Raw genomic sequence first — 25,314 nt, 5'->3', positions numbered from 1 at the left:
TTCAAATAAATTCAAGTTAACAGCTTTTCCTTATTTCTCAGTGACAAACTAGTTGTAATAATATTTTTTATGTTTTATAGCCTATATAATAAATTATATTATATAATAATATAATACATTAAAATTATGTATCAAATTCGTTTAATATTTGTATACAATATAGGTAATGTAGGTGTATGGTTTTACTTCTCATAGGAGTTTTGTTTTTCCATTTTCAGCGCTATCAATCATTACATATTTTAATTGTTGATGGGGGTCAACATCTGAACTCTCATTATAAAGGAACTCTAGAGTCTAGACATTACAGTTAATGATGGATTTATTATTTCATCGGTTCAATTTATTTTATTTGAGTACATAATGTACCTAGATGTATTGTGTTATATTTTTGCTGTGTCGGCTGCTAGCTGGTGTAATGTCAGGTCAACTCCAGGGAGAAAGCAGAATATCACACTCAAACTGGTTTCAAGGTCACTGAAGTTAGTCCTGCTACATCAAAGGTATCGATGCAAAGTGTCCATACTGTATAATTATCTATACGCTGGTTCATGCGAATACTGTACAGAACTTTGTTTACAGCATACATTACCTCATTTTTGAACAAAGTTATTTCATTTTCTGAAAAAGTAATTTTTTCAATCTCTGAAAAGGTAAAATTAGGAATTATCAATTAAATTTCGAAAATTGTGAAGTGAAGTTCGGAGAAAGAAATGCCAAACTTGAAAAAAGTAATTTCAATTTTGGAAAAGTGTTTTATAGATAGATTAATTTTTGTAAACTCATACACAGTAGAAGTAATATAACTACAGACTTTAGCAGTTTATTCCTTGAACAGAGTAGCTACAACAAAAAATTATATCTCATTAGTCCCAAATGAATACTTTTCTCAGAAAAAAATAATTTTCCCCTAAGTGTTAACAATGCTTTACCTGTTAAGTACTATCTGTATGATACAGGTATTTACTGTTATTACTAGAGAAACTGACAAGGAATGATTCATCCCTTTGCAATTTTTCAATAAAATGGACCGTTTTCTTACAAATTAAATAAAAACATTAACATGTATTGTTATTTCCTGCTATTAGGAAGTCTGGCAATCCCACTGGAGTGATTAAGGGATGGAACTCAGCTGTTCAGACTGAGTGCATGTGTGCTTTCATATGTGAGCTGGCGATGTGCTGTTGCCAAACTACTCGTATCCAGACTTTTAAATTCATTTTATAATTAACCATGCATTTAATTACAAAAAACAATTTCTCATGAAATTTCGGCCAGTGTATGGGACCAGTGTTCACCCAGCATTGTGATAAATTTGGGAAGCTACGATAGGTAGCAAAATCTAGTTATGAAAGCCAGTTATAAAAGCTTGGAGGATGATCATGGTAACCACACAACACCTTCATTCTGGTTGGATGATGGTCCACCTGTGCTTCGGCATGTGAATGTGAGGTCAGTAGCTGGCTGGTCAGTCTGGGCCCTTAAAGGGCTGTGGCATCACGGATTATTATTAATTTTATTACGGTATAATAGGTTTCTTTATTTATTTTCGTGTATTCTATTGCCTCCTTCAATCTGCAGACTTACATCACTTCCTCCCTGTATGTATTTAATAAAAGACCCTGTATGTATTTAATAAAGATGATGCATACCACATCAAAACTAGTGTGTATGTGTGTGTGTGTGTGTGTGTGTGTGTGTGTGTGTGTATATATGTATGTATGTGAGTCATTTCACATCAAATCGCACAAATTTAACCTCGAACTGACATTCATGTCTCTGATTTAGATAAAACAAATTTTGCACATTCTATGGATTGAAAAAATAAATACCATAAAGTGGGGTGACTTTGAACGCTGAGGTGACTTTGAACAGTAATGTAGCGCCTTTCTAAATTAATTGCTGTACCCAATTGCGAAAAAACTGTTTAAGTTGTCAATAAATTAGTTCAGCTTTTTCGCAATTGGGTACAGCATTTAATTTAGAAAGGCGCTACATTACTGTTCAAAGTCACCCCACTTTATGATACGTGTTTTATTATTGTTGTCTATATCGATTATTGTAGTAGATATGTGTTATCAAAGATTCTGAAATAGTTTGCGCATCATTATTGTTAAACGTCATTATCCCCACTAATAATCATCACAGACATTTGCTCTTTGTCTCAATTTGAAGGTGATAGTACTTACTTTGTTCTTCGCACAATAATATAAAAATATATGTTTGTTAACTTTGCTTTTAAAAACATTAAAACACATAAAAATATGTTTTAATGGCAGCGACTTACTTTAAAATTACAGAAAAAAATCCTTAAATACCTTGAAATTATTTTAACCACCCTTAAAAAAATCAGAATGCTACTCTGAGCCGTTGAAGAATAATTAAATGATTCACCAAGCTGCGCGTCTTGAGTTCGCGGGCTGCATAAGTACTGTTGCAAGATGATGTGCAAGTGCAGCTCTGGATGAGAGTCATGTGACCACTTTACACTGTTCTATGGTCAGAATATGACTTTATGTAATATAGTACTGTATTTAAATATTGTTTTTGTAAAATATACCTTGTAAGAATGATAACTACACTTTACAAACACTGCACTTCTAAAATTAATCACCTACAACCAATTCTATTTAATGTTCACCACTTTACTCTCACTTTGAAGTGAATAGTTCTTTATTATGGCCTGAGATTGTGTCAGTGAAACAAAAGAATGAAGTAAGATACCTCGTACCACTTTTGCTTGTTGGTACCTTGAGTAGAAAATATAGCTAAGTTATTTGTATTCGCTAATGGTAAAAATTTAAAAGGAATATTATAAATAATATTATTAATTCCATCAAGCATTAATTTAACATTTTCATGATGGACATAGACACAAACTGAGTGCGTGCCACTTGTTCCAGGGAGTACACATTCCTTTGGTCTGAGTTTGAAAATTTTTGAAAATCCTATTTTGATATACGGATATTGCTCTTTGAAACAATGGTAAGTTTTCTTAAGATTACATAGTATTAATCTTTTCTGTTTGTGAACTCTCCTTCCATCTTCTTTAACTGAAACACAATTCTTTTTGCCAGCCATAACCCTCATCACATAATCAGAATTATAAAACTGAACAACCTTCTCTACTATAAATGTTCCCAAACTTTTTCCCGATTTAGGATTAGGAGTAGCCAAAATCCCCTTTTCTGCTCCTACTTGTTTAGAAATTCATATCATGTGAGTGGAGATATTAAAATGTTGTTGAATTTTACTGTAGGACCAACTTTAAAAAATTGTTAATATATGTATTTTGAGATTTCTATCGTCTGTTTCATGAAAGAAGTTTTCAGTTTCTGTATTATATCGGAATTATTTGAATTTTCAACTGAAATTGTGTCTCCTATGATACGAAATATTTTATGTTTAAGTGTATCTGTAACTTTCTGCATTTTTTTGTTTTGGATATTTTTTTAGATAATTTTGTCTCCTTTATTGGCGATTCTCAATCACCACTAAGCTCTCACACATTGTCAATATATTATTTTTAAAGTTATTTCTTACTCGAAAGCAACCTGAAATCAGCATAGTTCTATGTAAAATATAATAGATTATACTTTCTGTTTGCATTTTTAAAGTACCGATAAGCTGTCATAAAAAATAATTGTTTAAAAAGTGACCCTCTAAAACAACCCCATCAATAAATGAATTAATATAATATTCCATTTGTTCCCATTTCAAATGACACCAACACTGAACATCTATGATGCATAGAATCTTAACAATGAGCATTTTCATACTGTGTCGTGCATGAATTTGTCATATAATTAAAAGAGTATGAATAGCAAAATATTAAAGTATGATCCCAGAAAAAATTACAGACCTCTTATGTTGATCTGCAGAACATATTTTAGAAGATTTAAGCAAATACTAAATGGTCACATGGTTTGATTTGACATGCACACAACACAACACAATACCTACTCCGAAAGACTTAGGAATTATTGTTAGATAAATTAAAGGGAAACTGCTAAGTGTTGAACGGACATTACGTGCTTTTAGAACTAGAGGTTATCTGTTTATTTACGTAAAGTAACACCGCACCACTGATAATGTATTACTCCCTCTTGCTGCGGCTATCGCAGCTGTATGCTCCGGCAAGCAGTCTCACTCAATCCGACCCAAACACACCATCAGTAAATTATTTGCACAGCGACTTCTTATTCGAATAGCATTCTAAAACCAACGCAGTTCTATGTAAAACATTTCCCTTTTTAGAAGTACGTCCCTGATATATAAAAACGTATTTTAAAAATATAACCCCCTAAACGGGGCCCATTTTATATTTTGTTTGAACACTAAAAATTAGTATATAATACTGCAATTATTGCACTTTAAAATGATATAAATACGAAATTTCTTCGGTTTATAGAATCTTCAGTATAACCATTTTCATAATACGCTGCATCCTAATTTACGGAAAAAGTAACATTTTAATACATGACTAAATAATTGTGTCAGCCCGAAAAAATTACACATGTGTTATTTAATTTAATCAATAGAATATTTAAAAAAAATTGGAGCAAATACTAGTTGTCATGTTTCATAGGTGTTCGATTTGACATGGAATGACTCATATACGTATGTATGTATGTATGTATGTATCAGCATTAATCTCTAAATAAACTGGATCATTCCTCATCGAAGTCATGGGTCTCTGTCAGACGTTGCTTCAGTCTGGCTTTGCAGCACTCCATGTAATTATATTTAATTGCGTTTAATATACAACTGTAAGGAGCTAAGCAACAAATTCCAAACCCAAACTTTCTTGCATTATTTCCTTACATTGAGAATACGTATGAATCAATCTGATTTGTACTTCAAAATTATTTCAAAAGTGATACTTTCCCCCGCCCCCCAAAATTGAACTTATTACTATTTCAGAAGTTAACTTTATTTTCTTTCGAATTCTAAATTGAAGACTTGAAATAAAAAAGGCTCTAAGTGCCATAATAAGGAATTTTGAAATTGTGTGCAAAATGGGATCTATATGCCAAGCCCAATAATGTATAAAAGGCTCGAACTGCCACGAATGAAAATGTAGTACCAAATGCAATCGAAAGATAGCATGTGGTTTAACTGCCGCTGCTGTTAACATATGAAAGGCTCTATGTACCGCGTGCTTCCTCCTCATAGTTAGATTAAATGGCGAAGGCGGCAGATATTTGTAAGAGTTTGAGTGGAAAAAAACGACGAATTAAAGGAGAAGGTACTCGGCTGCAATGAAAAAAAAAGCTGAAAAATTGAGGAAATGAATACATAGGCCTAAGTCCAAATAATAAAAATGTTCCTGTAAAAGCTCGTCCAGCACAGTAGGTAAGTCTCATTACTGATCGCTAACCTACACCATACTTGGACAGACTGGTTATTCTTGTTCTGTTTGCATGAAAGCAACAATAAGGTCTAACTAAATTATGTTGGTTGTGACAACCGAAAAAACTGGTAGACCTAGTGAGGTATAGTGCAAGGGTTCTCCAGCTTGCTTTCAGAGTCGGTGTGCATGCATGTATAAATGCAAGAACCTCAGCTATGAACACAAGGTCGGGCTGTTTGAAGATTTTTATGACCTGGAAGATATTGAAAAGCGAGAAAGTTACTTGATGGGGCTGATGCAAGTATCACATGTTAAAAGAAGACGTCATGGTACCTACGATGACCCTTCACAGAGCAGAAGACAAACAACTATTCATTACACTGTTCTAGATGGGCAACGTGACTTGGTGCAAGTTTCCAGAGGAACATTTTCTGAAATATTTGCGTTAACTCAGAAGAAAGTCCAGGTATTAACCGAGAAGAAGAAGAATTTGACTGAAATGATACAGTACCTGACGAATGATGACCACAAACAGTTTTACAGAAGCATTACAGAATAAACTTTTATTTTATGAACAAAAAACCATTTTTGTTTCATTTGTTTGTACTCTTCACTATCTTTATGCTGATTCTGAAATATGGAACTTAGAGCCTTTCATTAAATTTCCACTTTCAGTACGTTTTTCATACTATTACAATATTACTTTTGTAAGTTCCTTTGGATACTAGCTCCATACTATGCTTATCTTTCAATTAAAACACATTAATACTGAAATTATGACCATTAATTACCTAGTACACTTAAAATTCATTTTTCTCAAATTCATGATTACGGCACTTAGAGCCTTTTTTATTTCAAGTCTTCAATTATCATTTTTGAAATTGAACTGACTTTTTCTAAACTTAATGTGAATTTTTTCGAATAAAAATTAACTTTTTTTCCGAAAATGAAAATGAGGTGTAGTATTGTTACTGACATACATATGGCAACAGTCTGAGAACGTGTAATATGGGGGTGGGGGTAAAAGGGTGCTCTAACAGGACTTCACCAGATCTAGAGTCTACATAGTTGAATCAAGAGATAGCTGAGCCATAATATCTACAAAAAGACAATCATCCGGACTAAAATCTCTGTACAAAAGAATTAAAAAAGGGAACACCAAAAACCTGTGTTTCTGAAAATATCTCGTAATATTTTTTGCAGCTTTCTAATACTTCCTCTAACCAAAAACCAAATATAATCGAGACAAGAAATTCTTCATAACTTACATGTGGTAAATTATGCTTAAAATTCATCATAGGTAATTTGCTTATGTAGGTTTGTGGAAATTCAGGAGGTATGTTAGCTTTAAGGCGAATTTAGTGTACTGTCTTTCTCTAAACAAACAGCTGCCCTTAAAAATTATGCAGATGACCCAAAACCACATTACATTACTGACGCGTTTTCCTCCTTAACCACCAGCATATCAAAGAAAATGCTAACAATAACTATTGCAGGCACGTTCAAATTCGCAAAAAACGAGGTTGCAGCCTCTTCTTTCACTCCCGTTGTACTTTTTATTATATTAGGCTGGATATTGAAAGCAAGTACTGCAACTCTTGAACTTCCTCCACATGGAGATAACAAGTACCTGTCACAAAGAAATCCCTGATTGTTATTGGTGGAAGCAAAAATATGGTTAGAGCAGCCAGCCTTAAAAAAGAAAAATATTATTGGAGCAGTCATCATTACTACTAAGCAAATAACAAGAAAGATTCTGCAGGTGGTTAACAAAGAAAACGCGGCAATAATAGCTTCTTCACAATTTCAGTTAATGATTTCGAAGTAGTGGTTTGTTTACTTCATCTGTAGCTTTTTTAAGTGCTGCATCAAGAATTTTCACTCTTAAGTACATCTACATGGGTGGCTCAATAAGTAACGCACATAATTTTATTTTCTCGGCTGCCTTTCAATGGAAAATAACGAAATTTTATACACGTCTTTAAAGCTTCCTGCATTTCGTCATATAGTTTCGTAGTTTTCCGTTAGATGGTTGTGATGTAGTTTAGTTTTAAAATGGCGACTGCACTTGAAACACGTAAAATGCAAAGAGCTGTGATTATATTTCTCTTTGCAGAGCAGGAAACGATTGCAAACATTCACAGGCACTAACAACATGTCTATGGGGATCAAGTAGTGGATAGGAGTACTGTCAGTCCTTGGGTTAGCGGAGTGTCAGCAACAGAATGAGGTAAAGCAAGAATTCTGAAGAGATGATTCTGATTGGCACATTGCCAGCTCGTGAAACAATAAACTGAGAGGCTTACATCAAGACTCTGAAGAAGTTGAAGAGACGATTTATGTGTGTTCGTCCCCATAAAGATGTCAACAAAATTCTCCGTCTCCATGACAATGCGAGGCCACACACAAGCATGCGCACTCGTCAAGAAATCACAAAACTGGGGTGGACTGTCCTTCCTCATCTGCTCTACAGTCTGGATCTTGCACCATCTGACCTTCATTTGTTTGATCCCCTAAGGATGCGATCCGTGGGAAGCGATATGAAGATGAGCAGGTCATAGAAGACATCAGGACATGGCTGAGAGGAAGATCAGCTGAATGGTATCGAGATGGCATACAGGTTCTAACATCTAGATGGCACAGAGTCATAGATCTGAATAAAGACTATGTGCAAAAAAATATATTTGTAGCCAATTAATTGGGAAATAATGTGGTATATGTATTTGGATTTGTAATAAAACAAACTTTGAATGAGAAAAAAAAAATGATGTGTGCATTACTTCTTGAACTGTAAAGCATTAATACTCGTGGAAATCATACACAGTGTCCACAAATTATCTTTACAACCCTTACTTACTTACAAATGGCTTTTAAGGAACCCGAAAGTTCATTGCTGCCCTCACATAAGCCCACCATCGGTCCCTATCCTGTGCAAGATTAATCCAGTCTCTATCATCATACCCCACCTCCCTCAAATCCATTTTAATATTATCTTCCCATCTACGTCTCGGTCTCCCTAAAGGTCTTTTTCCCTTCGGTCTCCCAACTAACACTCTATATGCATTTCTGGATTCGCCCATGCGTGCTACATGCCCTGCCCATCTCAAACGTCTGGATTTAATGTTCCTAATTATGTCAGGTGAAGAATACAATGCGTGCAGTTCTGCGTTGTGTAACTTTCTCCATTCTCCTGTAACTTCATCCCGCTTAGCCCCAAATATTTTCCTAAGCACCTTATTCTCAAACACCCTTAACCTATGTTCCTCTTTCAGAGTGAGAGTCCAAGTTTCACAACCATACAGAAGAACTGGTAATATAACTGTTTTAATCTTTACAACCCTAAATAACAAAATAATGTAGTGAGTATTACAGTTCTGTTTTTTTTTTTTCTTTTAAAAGAAAATCTCTTAAAGTTTTGTTTACATTGGTTTTCATTGTGCTGAGTAAGTGGTGGAGAGGTGAAGTCACATTTCCACCAAATGACTACTCCACAGCAGAAGACACAGTGTTTCCTGGTTCATAGAGACAAAATCATATATACAGGTCCAACGAAATTTCAGGACTAAATATGGAAGAGAACGACCATAAAGATCAACAATCCGTGAATGTACAAGAAGTTTATGGAACTGGTAGTGTCCTGCAACAAAAGAGTGCCACTGACCAAGCACAAGTGAAGAGGATGTTGAACATCTTCGTAAAACTTTTGTTTCCAGCCCTACAGGATCTGTTCGTAAAGCAGCCAGACAGTTGAGTATTCCATGTTCAACTACACACAAAGTGCTACGCAAGTGTTTGTAAAGTTGTGGCATGTCCCACCGGGTAATGCATGGGCGGCATTTTGTTTCCATGCAGTGACATCTCTTAAGGACATTAAGTTATGATGGTTTTTAATATCCATGCTGCTGTGCACACTCAGTCTGCACAAAACTGCATCATGGTTCACTTGATTAGCCGACAATTGTTCCAGCATCTGATGGTGGTATTGTTACAAAAATGGCATCTGAGTTCAGTAGTAATATGGATGAAAAATTGATGCATTTAGTACGAAATCATCCCTTATTATACAATTTACCGAATAATAATTATAAAAACATGACAGTAAAAAAGAAGGTGTGGCAGATGATTGTGAAAACGTAGTAAGTTTGCCGTGACTTAATAATTTGTCATTATGTATTTTGATAGGTTATCTTGGCTGTTTAATTTAGCATAAAACTAAAAATATGTATTTCTTCACGTAGTCAGAAATAGTGATGAGTAATTTAAAATAAAATATATAGTATTAACCTCAATTTGGATTTATATCACATTGTTTCTTCATTAATTTTTATGTTAAATAAGACATCTGGATATCTTTTATGCGAGATTATTTAATGATACAGTAAATTAACTCTCTGAATTCCTACAAGTTTATTTTGACACAATTAACAGAAACATATTTCTTATACACAACAAAATGTACTTATTGCTGTTGCTTCTACAGTAAATAACTACATAAGATATGATATGATTTATTCTCTTTAAGCATAACATTCAAGTAATGATGGCCCTTCAAATTTCTGTATTCACGAACTCAACATCACTATTTACAGATTTCTTTACTATGCTATCCAGTTCTCAAAATTACAATCCTGCCCATAACTTGAACCCAGTACTCATCTTCATACAATATTATCTTTAACAACACATCCTATAACATTCTACGATAGCGATGTACCACACAGCAACACATTTCCAATCCTACTATTCTGACGACCACTCTCCAAATTCATCTAATATCTAACTATTCCTTCTTTACATCAAAGTAGATTACTATCCTACTCTATACATAATAATAATAATAATAATAATAATAATAATAATAATAATAATAATAATAAATAACAATGACCACAACAAGTTCTACTCACTATGTCCATTCTCAGTTCTACTCAATTATTTACGCTCATTTCCAGAACATACATAACACTTCACTCACACAACACTTCCCCACATAACTAATCTCCTTGGCCACACTCCTTGCCCGTTAACCTTAACCCTTTCCTTTTTCACTTAAACCCTTCATACTAATTTCAATTGCTTCTTATTTTTTAACACTATCTTCTCCTTCTCACCAGTTCCCCTTCCTGGCTTCTCCTCTTTTTTCAGCTTCTTCAACAGCCCCCAACAGCTGTTCACTTTGACTTTGCCATGTCTGCACTTCACTAGCTATCCCGCACGCTTCCTTATTCTTCAACGTCACACTCTGATTTACCATTACCTGACGTCACTGGCTTCTTCCTTTCTTCCTTCCTTCACTCGACCCTGCACATGCTTTCTCACTATCTATCATCACTGATGCTGACATCGCATTTCATATATTCCCAACTGTTGCCTTTCCTAAACTGCCGCATAACTCTTTACATTACAACACCCTACTTGTGCTTGTGTCACTCATCATTCCCTTCATTACAATACTTTGAATTTTCTCCTTCAAGATTTTTCTATTTCTCTTCTTTTCTTCTGCTCCTATTCCTGGGTCCTTTAAGCTATCCAGGCACTCCTCCACACTGAAGACCAAGTTGTTTATGTGATTTTATTCTTAATCAGTCTTGCAAAATGTCCATTCCTACGTGTTGATTACAGGAAAGGGATTAAAACCCTTCTTCTGCTTCTCACTTTGTCGCTTCAGTCATTGTCCACTCTAATCATTGTGTTCCCTAACATTCTTCTATTCCTCAAGATCTTCTCTTCCGTAACCTCGCACTTGAATATAACTAATATTGGCCTAACATGTTCAGAATTTTGGCTTTGCTTCCTTCCTACTCTGAAAGCTTCTAGTATTTGCCGGTCACTCATGACCATACCAAAACACTCCCAACACACTCTCATTATCTTCTCATATGTATTTATACTCTGCTCTGCTCTCTCTCTCTCTCCTTCTCTTATCCCGAAAAATAACAGGTTTTTTCTCCTCTTCTCATCAAAATGTTCCCATTTACTTTTTAAAATTACCAAGAAATGGATTCGGAACACCTCAAAATCTGTGCTTCATTGGCTGGTCATGATAATATCTTTGAAATATATTGGAGTGCAAGAGGTCAAATGACTTTATTGTCAAACGCCTGGCATTAGAAAACAATAACTTTTTAAAATTTCATTTTCGTGCTTTAATTCTTCCATCTTCTTTTTCTTCTTCTTCATCTCTGCCATTTCCTTCTTTATCACCATTATATCTTGTTTCACTGTACTTTCCTCCATTTCACTATTAACGAACTTTTAATTCCCAACGTAATCAATGCCTCTGCTATATGTTACTTCGCCTGACTTGCACAAAACGAACCGCCCTTCTCCGCTACTTGCTTACGACTGTTTCTACAGTAAATAACTAGATTAAAAACAACAATACTAAAATTTAATGGCTAACATGGATAAAACAAAGGGTAATAAAGGTAACAAAATGTTACTATTTAAAACATCAGTGTTGAAAATGGGAAAAGCATTAGACTACATAGATATATTATTAATTAGTATATCTCCCTCATGTTACAATAAAGAAACAACTGCTAGATCCATGTTGTCAGGTCCACACCTGTGGAGTAACGGTCAGCACACCTGGCCGCGAAACCAGGTGGCCCGGGTTCGAATCCCGGTCGGGGCAAGTTACCCGGTTGAGGTTGATTCCAAGGTTTTCCCTCAACCCAATATGAGCAAATGCTGGGTAACTTTCGGTGCTGGACCCCAGACTCATTTCACCACCATTATCACCTTCATTTCATTCAGACGCTAAATAACCAGAGATGTTGATAGAGCGTCGTAAAATAACCCAATAAAATAAAATAAAATCCATGTTGTCAGACATCTTGACTTAAAATGACGCAACGACACTTTGTTACAAAAACCATTCAACACTATAGGCCTATACTGCGTCAACAGAATTTCATGCACGGTGTATTGGATCCATGGCTCTTGGAAACAACAGCTTTACTGTATGCTTACAAAGTGCAGCTATTGCAGGCCATTAAGCCACAAGATAAACATTACGATCACACGACATAATTCCTCTAGACTTCATTTATGGGATTATGTTAAGAATATTGTGTACCAAAAGCAAGTTCCCAATACTGTATTTCTATGACAAAGGATACTGCAACCATTGCAACAGTTAAGAGATACTAGAGCGGACATGGCAGGAAATCGATTTTTGCCTCGGTATCCTATGGGCAACGAGGGGGCATACTCAGAGGTATAGTGAGGTGGTAAACAAAACTTTGGGAGATTATCTTTTAAATGGAGGGGGGGGGGAGCTGAACTGTGATATCTAGTTCCATTATTTTGCTATTTAAAGTTGAAGTTGTAAAGATAATTTGTAGACACTGTGTATACTCATTTTAAAGGCTGGATACAATTAAGTGCACGTAGAAATTTGTATTTCCTTCATAAGTAAATTCCATTTACAAAAGTAAATCAGTTACAGACATTGATGTACAAAGTACAGTGATAAGAGTTGAGTAATACTTGGCTGATGTGTACATTGTACACTCATTCTTGTTAATTGAGTTGTTGCTGTGCTAATATCTTCCTACACAAAATAGGTCGCTGCACAGTCCCACATGCTGCTCAGTCAAGATGAGGAATTTCCTTGTCTGAATAATTCCCTCTTAATTTACACGCTTAACTTCGTTGCGCATTCTCCATTATTTCCCTCTCAAATAATGGCAAGGAGAGGGGAAACAGCATACAAAGGAGCCAGGCGTGAGATGAGCCATTCTTCTATTATTGTAAGCATAATTTACCGAACTGTTTGTAGTGATTAATGTTTTAACTCCTGGCTCTTGGAGAAGGGAACTGGGAGTATCCAGGAGAAGAGGGGAGGGGAGGGGAAACTCGATATGGATGAAGGAGCCTGACATGGGTGCAAGGCAGAGTTTAAGACACAGTCGCATGTGTGACATTTTGCTACTCGACTTCTAAAATCACGACAATATTGGTCATGAGAGAAAACTCCAGAAACGAAGATGATTATGGAGAAAATAAAATCAGAGATTTGTATGAACTAATTAGCTCTGGAGAATCTAAATTTACATGAAATGTTAATGGAATGGGCAATGTTCAAAAACATATTGAGCAATAGATATTCAGTAATGGATTTCAAATTGTTGGTACAATTCATGTATGTTAACAAGTTAAGTGAACAATTTCCCCTTAATTTATGTAGTTGTACAGTATGCGCAACAATTCCATTGCATATTGTAATTGTGAATGAGAATTTAGTTGCATGAATCTTGTAAAAACTCATATTAGAAACCGCCTTTCAGTAAAAGGAGTTAGCACTCTGCTAACTATAGTCTACTCGTAAAAGACATTACCTCCCAAGTTTAGTGCCTTCAATATTTGGAGTGCTCATAAAAATACATGTATTTTAATGTGATGTACATTTAGCAGTAAATGATTCTAAAAATAGGTCTAATGATTTACTTACATATATATATGGATTATGGTAAGATGGGTTGAAAGTAATAAAACTCCAAGAAGCAAATTACCAGTATCTAATTTTTTGTCTTTGCAAAACATGATTAATTTTATCTTTCTGTACAATGATTTAGATTGTTGCCCAAGCTTTTCGCAGTTTGCACAAATATAATTTTTCATTTATGCATTTTTGTAACAAATTTTCTGGCTTAGACCCTGGTACAGGGATGATGTTTAATCTCTGGTTCTCGAAGAGGGGGGGGAAATGAGAATGTCGGTGGGGAGATAGTGGTAGGAATTTGTGAGCAGAAGATTATATAGTATCATTACTGCACGAGAAGTTAAGTAAACAGACAGACACAGGAGTGCCTGGATGGAGAACGGAGTGACTGGGTGATGATTATATGCATGGTAAAAACAATGGATGGCTGATAAAGCAAATGAGAAGTTCTTTTTTCTAAGAAGGGAAAAACAAAATGATTAGAAAGTATGCACCTTTCTATCGAAACTTTGTAACCTTTGAATGTGATTTCCGACTGCAGAGGAGGGGGGAGGGAGGGGGGGGTCTAGCCCTTCTATAGGAACTCCAATAGCCTATGAGAGACGGGTAGAGATAGACTATCTATTAGAACTCAAATAACCCTTCAATTAATAAGCTGGGGGATTACTTAAAAAAATAATCAGGGTTTTATGTGTTATAATTATATTGATTGGATCGACACCACCTCATTCTAATGCCAAGGTCAAGAAAGCATAGAGCTTTACTTTGATATAGAGTCGAACCCCACTTTTACATTCCCGCAATTACATTTTCACGTCATTTATAACATTTTTTCTCGGTCACTTCAATTTTACTATTATAATATACATTTCCCCCCTGTATTTACGCTTTCGTAATTTCAAACTTTCCGCAATTTACATTGTTTTTTCACACAAAAAAAGTGTTGTCCATGCGAAAAATTGAATATAAAATTGCGATTAGACGACCTACCACCATAAATTTTGCTATGAATACAGCCAATTTATGCGGATTCAAGTATAAAAATTCTGTGACCAAGGCTAATGGTGGTGGTGGTGGTGGTGGTGGTGGTGGTGGTGGTGGTGGTGGCAGCGGTGACAGTAGCAAATGTAGTTGTATTTCTGATGAACTCTATGAACTAGAGAAGCAAGCAGAAAACTTGAGACATTAGATATGTAAAAATAAAAAATATCAACTTCTTTTGTAAAAAGAACTTGTTTTATGTTTCGTTTTGAAATGTGTGTGTTGGCCTTATATTTTGAGATTTAAAAGTGATTAAAATAATGATAATTTATCTTCTATAAATTAAATATTTAATAATTGTAATATTTAATATAGTTCTGTTAGTTATAGAAGTATACCAAACGCTGATTACAAATTAGTCTATGTATTGAACTATGTATCTATAATGTTCTTGATATGAGCAAAAAATTCCCAAGATTTACACTTTCCCTCAATTTACACCATTTTTTCAGATTCCCTTGAAAAGTATAAAAGAGGAGTTCAACTGTATTGGACTATTCAAATGAAGCCCAGCCATCGCTAACATAAGTAAAGGAATACAATAAATAATGTTAAAATGTTCAATCTTATGGCTTATCAATTTAATATTAACATTTGTTAATACATGTCAAATATAAATAATGTATAAACGTTTTCGCCTTTTACAGCATCATCAGATACAACCTGCTTCCACAAAAATGAAATATTTTAATTACTGCATAGTATTTTATTTTCTTGTTCACAATTTCATTCATTCCTGTCATTTAAGATTAGGGGAGAGACACTTCGGATTTAGTGAACCTCAGATATAGTGAACGAAATATGCAAGTCTGCAGAGGTTCACTATATCCAGAGTTGACTGTAATGCCAATCAGGCAAAGTAGGTAAATGCATAAACATGATTTGTCGGTTCAATATGTTTTCAAAACTATGTACTGATAATGACAATCAGGCAAAGTACATAAATGCATAAACATGACTTGTCGATTCAATGTTTTCAAAATCGTAATGTTCTACAATAATATTTTTTTTGTAGATTTAAATGATTCAGACTCTTGTTTTTATCAGTACTGACTACAAACAAACTCTGTAATAACTGAAAATCAGACTCCTGTTTATCTGTTATCTCAGGGATCACCTCATCAAGTTATGAGAGTTTGTCATGAATCATCCTGTATTGCTTCTCTGGACTATAGTTCGTAACTACATGATGCAATGCAACAAGTGCAAATGAAGTGGAGTTATTAGCAGGGAAAGGAAGTTTTTTTTTATTGGGTTATTTTACGACACTGTATCAACATCTAGGTTATTTAACGTCTGAACGAAATGAAGGTGATAATGCCGGTGAAATGAGTCCGGGGTCCAGCACCGAAAGTTACCCAGCATTTGCTCGTATTGGGTTGAGGGAAAACGCCGGAAAAAACCTCAACCAGGTAACTTGCCCCGACCGGGATTCGAACCCGGGCCACCTGGTTTTGCGGCCAGACGCGCTGACCGTTACTCCACAGGTGTGGATGGAAAGGAAGTTCATGTCTTAAAAACGTGAAGAATATGTATGCATTATCAGTCTGAGATTATTTTAACAGAATAATAAGGTATAGGTAACTTATGTTTAGTCTATGGATTTTGAATGCTCCATTTATGCTATTACAGTTCACAACTAAGCAGTGACATATGTTTTCTGTTGTCATTCTTCGCCTGTTGTCTCTCAGCATAGCTTCGTTCTACGTCACAAGAAGTAAAAGGGGTTGCACAAAAGCTGTGAGCTGTTCTATAGAAAATTTTGTTGTTTTTTTGGGGTGTTTTTACTTCCAGAATATCTTGAATTTCTTTAAGTTGATAATAGCCAGGGTTTTTGGAAAGAATATTTGCTGTTTTCTCGTTCACTTTATCTCCTACATTTCCTGGAATTGATGTTAAACTGAATATTGTTCTATCGAAATCTGCTAAAGACTGCACTAAAGGAATACCAATTGCTAATTTGAGAGGCTCCCTATGAGGGCGTCATCGTTATGTTCAAAATTCATAAACATAAATTAGTGTTTTTACGAGGTTACACATTTTTAAAAATGAGGGAAAGACAAATAAACATACATAATATGCAGTTTCCCTACATAAATGTTAAAATATGATGCTTTTATAAATAAAGGCAAAATATGCACTTTTATGCACAATAAAAGTAATATCATTGTATTCAGAAATTTGTGATTCATATAGATAATCTTTCAGCATATTCACACAACAATAGAGAACAAATATGCAAATGCATGAACTTCCTTTCCCTAGTTATTAGACTCAAGTGACGTCTTCTGAGTCCTGAGTCATTTGTTTTACTTTTAAAGTTCAATATAATTCTACACTTAAAAAAATCACTGAAATGAGGAAAAATGATGAAAAAATTCTGCAGGTTACAGTTATGGCACAAATGCAAGTATATTATACTATACTTCGGGTCTCCGCACATACATCTTATATCATAATCATGTATGAAGTATGGTATAGTATACTATATTCTACGATATATATCTATCTAGTCTCAAATTTCTAACCTAGTATAATACAAGCTACAAAGACTTGAAACAGAAGGACATGCATATGAAGAGACCATAATATACGGTTACCAGATATTCCAGTTTCCTGGGACAGTCCCTGAATTTTGCTTTCTGCTCCTGGACAAAATTCGTTCCCGAATTTAATAATTTTTCTCTCAGATACCTCCGGATTTTCATTTGTAATTATTAATATGGTACAATGATCCTTGCAGGGTTATGGTAAATTTGTTAAAACAGCTTTGCTGCTTTTTCATTAACCCATAATTAAAACTGAAAGTATCAAAGTAAAGACATAACTGCATTCGAGTCTTACTTTATTATCAAAGTTAATAAAAGAACTGAACTCGAGGAAAGAAGATACATTTATTCCATCATCAATTAAGCAATTTTTGGGCATCTTCAGAAGAGATGGCTCTTATTTCACAACAAAATTCTTAGTGTCTTTCATGAATTTTATGACAATACTGTTGAATATTCCAGTGCCTGGGTTATTCATTCATAAGATATCTACTAAATGTACGTATATTGCTGAGACCTCCTCTAGAGCGAGAAAAATTTGAATAGACAGTCTATTATTTTTCTTCAAATGTAGATGGACTTGACGTGGATGAGGATAATTTATCTGATAGAATTTCTTGCTTGAAGAAATATGTGACTTCAGAAAAAATGGCAAAGTGGAATGAAGAAAATGCTATTCATTGCTCAAAATGGAGTGGAATTTATATTTTTTCTGAGATAACAATTCCCTGTGCACAACTTCAGAAGTTGATCGAACTATCTCTGCGTTCTCCAGAATAAGTTTAGAAATTGCAAATGCCATGTTTGCTATCTTAACCAACTTCAACATCACATGTCAGGAATTTGCTGAAAAATTGGGATCTAGAGAAGAACTGCTTAAAAATTTACTCTTCTGAAAAAAACAGTAGTTTAGTCTGTAAATAGATTGAGTACCAGTATTTTAATCCTTTAAATTGTGTAAAAACAAACATAATATGTTGAAAGTATTTTTTTGTATATTGATATCCATCCATGGAAATTGTGAAAAAAAAATCTGGTAACCTTATCATAATAGCCGTAAACTGATAATGAACTAATACTGATACCACTACTAACACCACACACTGAAAACAAAGTTATAAAATATATTTAGCAAACATTAATACATGTATGAACACAATGATGTCACTGTTGTCACACACAAGATCACTCTCTACTGATGCTTGCTTTGCAAGTTGACACGGTAACAAGTTGAATACTAAAGTGCTACTTATCTCTATTTATGGTCTTCAATACATTTGTTTCATATACGTTAAGGGTGCTGTCCTAAATTAACTTACTTCGATGATAGGCTAAGAATGTACTAACTCTATTACGATCACTAAAAAGTTTTTTCAATGTAGTGTATATTTCAAACTGTGATCTACCGATTAACAGCATTCACCTAATGTGGACAGCAATATAAAACTATTTTTAAAAAATGTCACTCATACGACACATACTTTCTCATATGTTTCATGCATTAAGGGGAGAGGGTGATTTCAATATGGTGGAAAACGAATTAATTAAAAAAAACTGCTTTAAAATACACTTTGATATGCGAAATACATCCCATAAAATGTAATGCGCATTTATGCCTTTGTCAGCTGCTGCGATGCTATTTTTAAAACTCTGGTGCATAGGGTTTTCAAGGGAAAAGAATGGTTAAACATGGTGGAAAACTAGTATATATTAAAAAAAAAATTCTTTAAGATAATCTTTGAAATGTGACAAAATTTATTACATCAAATTTAATGCGCGTTTATGGCCTTGTCAGCTGCTGTAACGACATTTTTAAAGCTCTGGTGCACAGGGTTTCAAACAACACTAAACTTTATTGCAATGTTCTCTTCACTTTTTGTTAAATTTCACTGTTTGTGTATTTTATGACTTAGTGGAGTTAAGAAAAGGCACTATGGGCTTAACTCCGCCAGTATAAATAAATAATAATTTATTTGCTTTATTCTTATACAAAACGTTATATATATAATGTTGTTATAACTAACAATGCTGGATACATGATATTTGGAACACACATTCCTTAGACTATTAGGAAACTTTTCTCTTTATTATTTTGTTACACTGGATAAATATACCTCCATATTTCAATGAAAGTATCTCTAAATTTCATTCTTAAATTGTAATTGTTTATCTTAAAATTATGAAAGCCAATATCAAAATTGTGCTATAGACCTTATGAAGAAAGTTCTTTTAGGAGTAAAATATCATAGAAGCTTCGAATTTATCTTTAAAAATAACCATTTTAGTGAATTACTGTATCCTGTTAGTCTTTTTCAAAATTTGGACATTTTTTTAAATTAGGCCTAATCTCGAATTTAGGTTGTTACAGCAACGATATATTTGTATATACTGAAAGATGAAAAATGTGCATCAATTCTGAAACAAATTTGAAATTATACCATTCTCTCCCTTAAGTATAAGTTACATCCAATTCCCTTTTCACGTTACACATGATTTTACTGTTTTATAGTTTATTCTTTAGACAGTCATACCTAAAAGTACATCTTGTAACACTAGGCAAGTGTCTTAAAAATGGCCTATTACACAAAAGCATGCAAAAGTAAGCCTACTTTTAACTCAAGCATGGAAAATATTTTTAGCACTTTGAACTGTTTGTGCCAAATGCCAATTGTTTCCCGCCAAAGCCTGCTTAATTAATGTAAAGATTAATTTTTGGTCCCACAGAATTATCTGTGATAGTTACCATTTATTATTAATGGAAAAAAATTCGCTCTGGCACCGAGGATTGAATCGGGATCTTCCAGTTCTATGCACTGGGTGCTCTAACCATTAAGCTATGCCGAAGTTCAACCCACCACACCAGATCGAATCTATCTCCTTTCGTTCTTTTCCCTTATTGACCTTATTACATGTTCGACTTATATAATATATTATACCGGTACTGACATATATTTTAAGTCAACAGTCAACACACAAGGAGTGCACTCAATTGAGTGACTTAGCAATCGGGACTCCTACAGTATATGCACTGTTAGGCAAATAATCTATGTAATCATCACAGATAATTCTATAGGACCAAACATTAATCTTCACATAGATTATTTGCCTACAGTCGCGCTCAAACCTCCTGACGTTTGGCGACCGTCAGTAACATGAGAGCGCGACTTTGTCACAAATACACTCTCCGTCTCTGTCTCTCAGCGGCAGAAGTTTTAAAACTGTGGAGCGCGACCTTTTACCTGAGATTGGTTTGATAGGGAGATGTAAAAGGCTTCATAATAATAATAATAATAATAATAATAATAATAATAATAATAATAATAATAATAATAATAATAATAGTAATAATGATAATAATAAATATCCTCAGACTGCATCGAATGAAATTAAAACCCACAAAATACAGAACAATTAGTTGAGTCAGACGTAAATAATCGTACTCGCTGTGTTTATTTTTGTAATAGTTTTACTTTTATTAGGGTTAATAAAGTTATCGAATAACACAATGGCGCAGTGTGATAAAATAAATTGGATGACAGGCTTAATCTGAAATAGTAATATTCTGTACAAATGAATTGACATGGCCCTAAACAGCATTATGTCCATGCTGTCAAAGCATATTCTTGCAAAAATAGCCTACACATTTCATATATGACGCCTTTATCAAATATCCCGTTTGTTGCGCTCAAGTATCGCATAATACGCTATTTTTGTGAAATATTTTAGATGTAATTTTCAGCAATGTACTGTAACAGGATTGAAGCATTTTGGCCATTGAATGGAAATTTTTGCTGGTTAGTTTGTTGTCCTTTAGTGTACTGAAGTGTCTGTGAGTGTAATGACAATGAGTGTTATACGTAAAGTGTCGGAAAAATTGGAAATCTTACGAAATACGATGAAAACAGTACTCTTAATGGAAAACAACTCTCTGATTCATTAGGAATCCCATCATCGACATTATGGACAGTAACAAAAAATCTCGACTCACTGCAGCTGCGACGTCGGGAGGATATAACAGGAAAGTGAAATGTGGTAAACATGAGGATTTGGAGAACACGCATATAGCAAACTATAAATGACTTTTTTTTTTCGAAAGAATTAAGTACAGTACATATTGTAAATGTCTTTGACGTACAGTACAGTAATTACATAATGGAGTAATATTGTATAACCTTTCATGAATCATGTATTTCAATATTCTAAGCGGCGAGTCTGCGTGTCATACGTTGCAAAGCAGCACTGCCGCTATTGGCTACCGCCGATAAGCGGACACACCTGGAAATGTCGGGAGGTTTGAGCGCGACTATAACAGTGATTATACTGTGGGAGTCCCGGCAGCTAAGTCACTCAATTGAGTGCACTCTTTGTGTGATAACTCTTGACTTAAATTATATGTAAATGCATATAAGTCGAACATGGAGTAAGGCCACTAAGAGAAAAGAACCAAAGCAGAAAGATTCGATCCGGTGCAAGGGTTGAACTTCGGCGTAGCTCAGTGGTTAGAGTGCCCAGTGGGAGACCTGGTTCGATCCTTGGCGCTGGAGCGAATTTTTCTCCATTAATAATCAGTGGCGCTACAGTCTATGAAGGGCCCAAACAGACCAGCCGGCTGCTGGTGTCACGCCCACATGTCGAAGCAGAGATAGACAATCATCCAACCAGAATGGAGGTATTATGTGGTTAGCACGATGATCCCCCCCAGCCATTATAGCTGGCTTTCACAAACGGATTTCACTACCTATCGTAGCTCCCCAAGTGCACCCGATGCTGGGTGGACACCAGTCCCATACACTGGCCGAAATTTTATGAGAAAATTTCTTCCCTCATAAGAACTCGAACCAGCGCGCATTCCGTAACACGAGTGCTAGGCAGGATGTCTTAGAACCAATAATAATAATAATAATAATAATAATAATAATAATAATAATAATAATAATAATAATAATAATGAAAATGGCTCCTTAATTAAATCCCTATATTGAACTATCACTGAAATATAACCAGCATTTTGGATCTCCATGATGTTGATGATCAGCTTATTGGAAGTTTTAATAAATTGCGTCCACTATGTGGAAAATGTAACACATCAAAACAGGTAACTTTTAATTCTTAAATTTATTGCATGTTGCATGTTTTAGACATAAGAATTTCAAATACAGTTTTTCTATTAGAGAGAGGGAGAGGGGAGAGAGGGAGACGGATAGAGAGAGAGAGAGAGATATCCACACGAGTCCCTTGGGAAAAGGCAAATCATATACTAAGACCAAAGCAAACTGGCATCGAGCTGTAAAATCAAAAAGAGAAGACAAAATCTCAATGCATTCTACTGCTAACACGAACAACAGAAAAATGTGGCTCTCTGCGGACAAATGGATCTGTTAAGAAGTAGGACAGTAATAGTGCACATATACGTAAAATGATAATTGGCACAGAATGAACAACAATGACAAGCTAAGGTCAAATTGACAGAATGATCTGTCCCAAGAGCGTAATTTTATAACATTTGATGCTACTTTGAAAATATTATTAAAATTCCGTCTGTTAAAATATTAGCAAAACTTTTTTTGTATATAAAATTGTAAACTCAAATCTCAAAATCCAACGTAATATCGAAATTAACAATTATTGTACTAGAAAAAACATAAAACCAACAACAAATTCTACTAAACTGCCATTTGATCTGTACTGTACATAGGATCCAAATATCCCTGCCAATAGATGGAACAGCCTAAGCATTCAGCGTGCCCACTGAACAGTGTCAAATTGGATAAACCCTTAATTAAATTATATCAAAGGCATGCAACCACTTAAGAAGAAGATGCCGAATTTAAACACAAAATATTCACTGCCATGTCGTAACACTGTTTCTGTGTGCTAAAAAATATTGTGATAGTGTCAAAATTATGTCAATTTAAAAAGAAAAAGTTGTTTATAAGAACATATTTCTGTTTAACATTTGAAAACGTAATAAGGCAGTTCCTTTCAATACGCCAATGCAGTGGTTCCCAACCTTTTTTGACTGACGACACACTTTACTGAACTCCCAAGATATCGCAACACACTTATCTGTTTTTATTATAATAACAATAATACAATAACTACAACCAGTGCTTTTCTTCTGGAGAAAAAGGTGGTGAAACTCTGTGTAGAATATTTTACAGTGGATGGGGAGATGATTCTGTTCACTGCACGGAAATTTTGTTGTTTTTAACCTTCTTTTTGTCCAACTAAGACTTTCAAGGTCTAAGCGGAATTCAAAGCAAAATTATATTAAAACATACTTATTCATACATATTTCGAATCCCTAATAAAAAAAATGCAACAAAAAGGTGCCGGAACGTCGTTCCAGCACGTTCGGCCAGAAAAAAAGTACTGATAACACTTCTATGTAATCCATGTTGAAACTTTCGTACACTACTTTTAACACTTATATAATCACATGAACGCACCCACACAACAGGCAGCGAAGTTGAGATAGCGCCGAGATCTAGTAGGCTCTGAGGATGTTGTTAAGTAGCACCGAAACAGCTGTAAGCCGTACATGCTTACGTAATTAACACGAGTAAGATCGCCATTTAATCAATTATTCTATGTAATGTCGGACATCCAGTGTTGTAGATAAGTCGATGTTAACACGGAATCCAAAATTCTAAAAAGACAAGCAGCAACTTGAATGGCATTAGAAAAAAAGAAAGGTATGTGTCAAAAATCACAACCTATATTATGCTAGATGTCCAAAAAAAGAGTGTTATTATCGTTTTTGAAAACTCACCTTTTTAAATTAATGTGAAGTCTGCGCTTGGTGGGTTATACAAAGTTTCTCTATACTTGACCTTATAGTTGACAGATCAACATGTAAATCATTTCCAAGATGGAGTAGTCTGTTCCTTTGTTTAGATTTTACTATTTTCCTGGTAGAAAATGCTGATTCACACAAGTATGACGATGAAATGGCAGCAAAATGTTTATGGCCCTTTTTGTAATTGTGGGATATTGATATCGTGCACAAATCCAAAAAGACTGCACTGAGTTGTCTAGAAATTCTGATTTCATAGTAGAATCGCATGACAAATCTAGCAACTCATTTTTCTCGTTGACAGGTTGATGACATTTTGAATGTTGATTTCACCAGAAGTACATAAGGAGAAATTACCCATTCTATCTCTGAAACGGACAAGCTTAGTATAGGGCAGTACTTTATTACTGAAGTTTGTAATGCATTTAGGTGTTCTGCTATTAACTGCTTCAGGCATTCTTTTAATTTTCAGCAAGTTGATTTTCAAAACTCTCAATTAAAGGAAATTGCAATAATACCTGCTATAACCGAAGTCTCCCAAAACTTCAGTTTTTTTTGTAAAATTCTTGAATTTTGTCTGTGGCTGAAGTAATAGTTCCTGTTTTGTGTTGCATGCTTGCATTTATAGAGTTCAGTCTCTCGAAAATTTTGGCAAGATATGCTAGTTTCGCACACCAAAAATTATTTTCAAAGGTTTAACATCCTCTGACTTTTCGTCCTAAAAAAAATAAGCTCATCTTGAAGCTCTACCATTCGCATCATTGATTTACTCCTAGAAAGCCAACGAGTTCCAGTGTGCAACAATAAATTGGTATGCTCAGTCTCTACAGACTCCCAAAGCTTTTGAAACATTCTAAACTTAACTTGTCTTGTTTTTACATAATTTATCATTTTAATAGTCATAATTACTTAAGACAGATTCTAAAAGTCCCCCTTCAACAGTTCTCGTAACAATTAACTCCCTGTACAAGAATAATGCGTGGTCATTACAGTCGGGTTCACTACTCTCACGAAACTTATAAAACCTTTAATTGTCGCTGTTAATGACGCTGCTCCATCTGTGCAAAGAGAGATGCAATTTTCCCAGGAAATATTATGTCCAACAAAATAATTATTAATACAATCATAA

General features: G+C 34.6%; 1 protein-coding gene across 2 annotated transcripts in view; it reads right to left on the bottom strand.

Moving 5' to 3' along the window:
* The window catches only part of Su(dx) (Suppressor of deltex), a 118,079-nt gene that overhangs the window by 80,073 nt on the left and 12,692 nt on the right, over window positions 1-25,314 (bottom strand). The gene's annotated exons all lie outside the window — the stretch shown is intronic.

This window comes from Periplaneta americana, chromosome 12, assembly GCF_040183065.1.
Source record: "Periplaneta americana isolate PAMFEO1 chromosome 12, P.americana_PAMFEO1_priV1, whole genome shotgun sequence".
Lineage (NCBI taxonomy): Eukaryota > Metazoa > Arthropoda > Insecta > Blattodea > Blattidae > Periplaneta > Periplaneta americana.
This window is presented reverse-complemented; position numbering and strand designations above follow the sequence as displayed.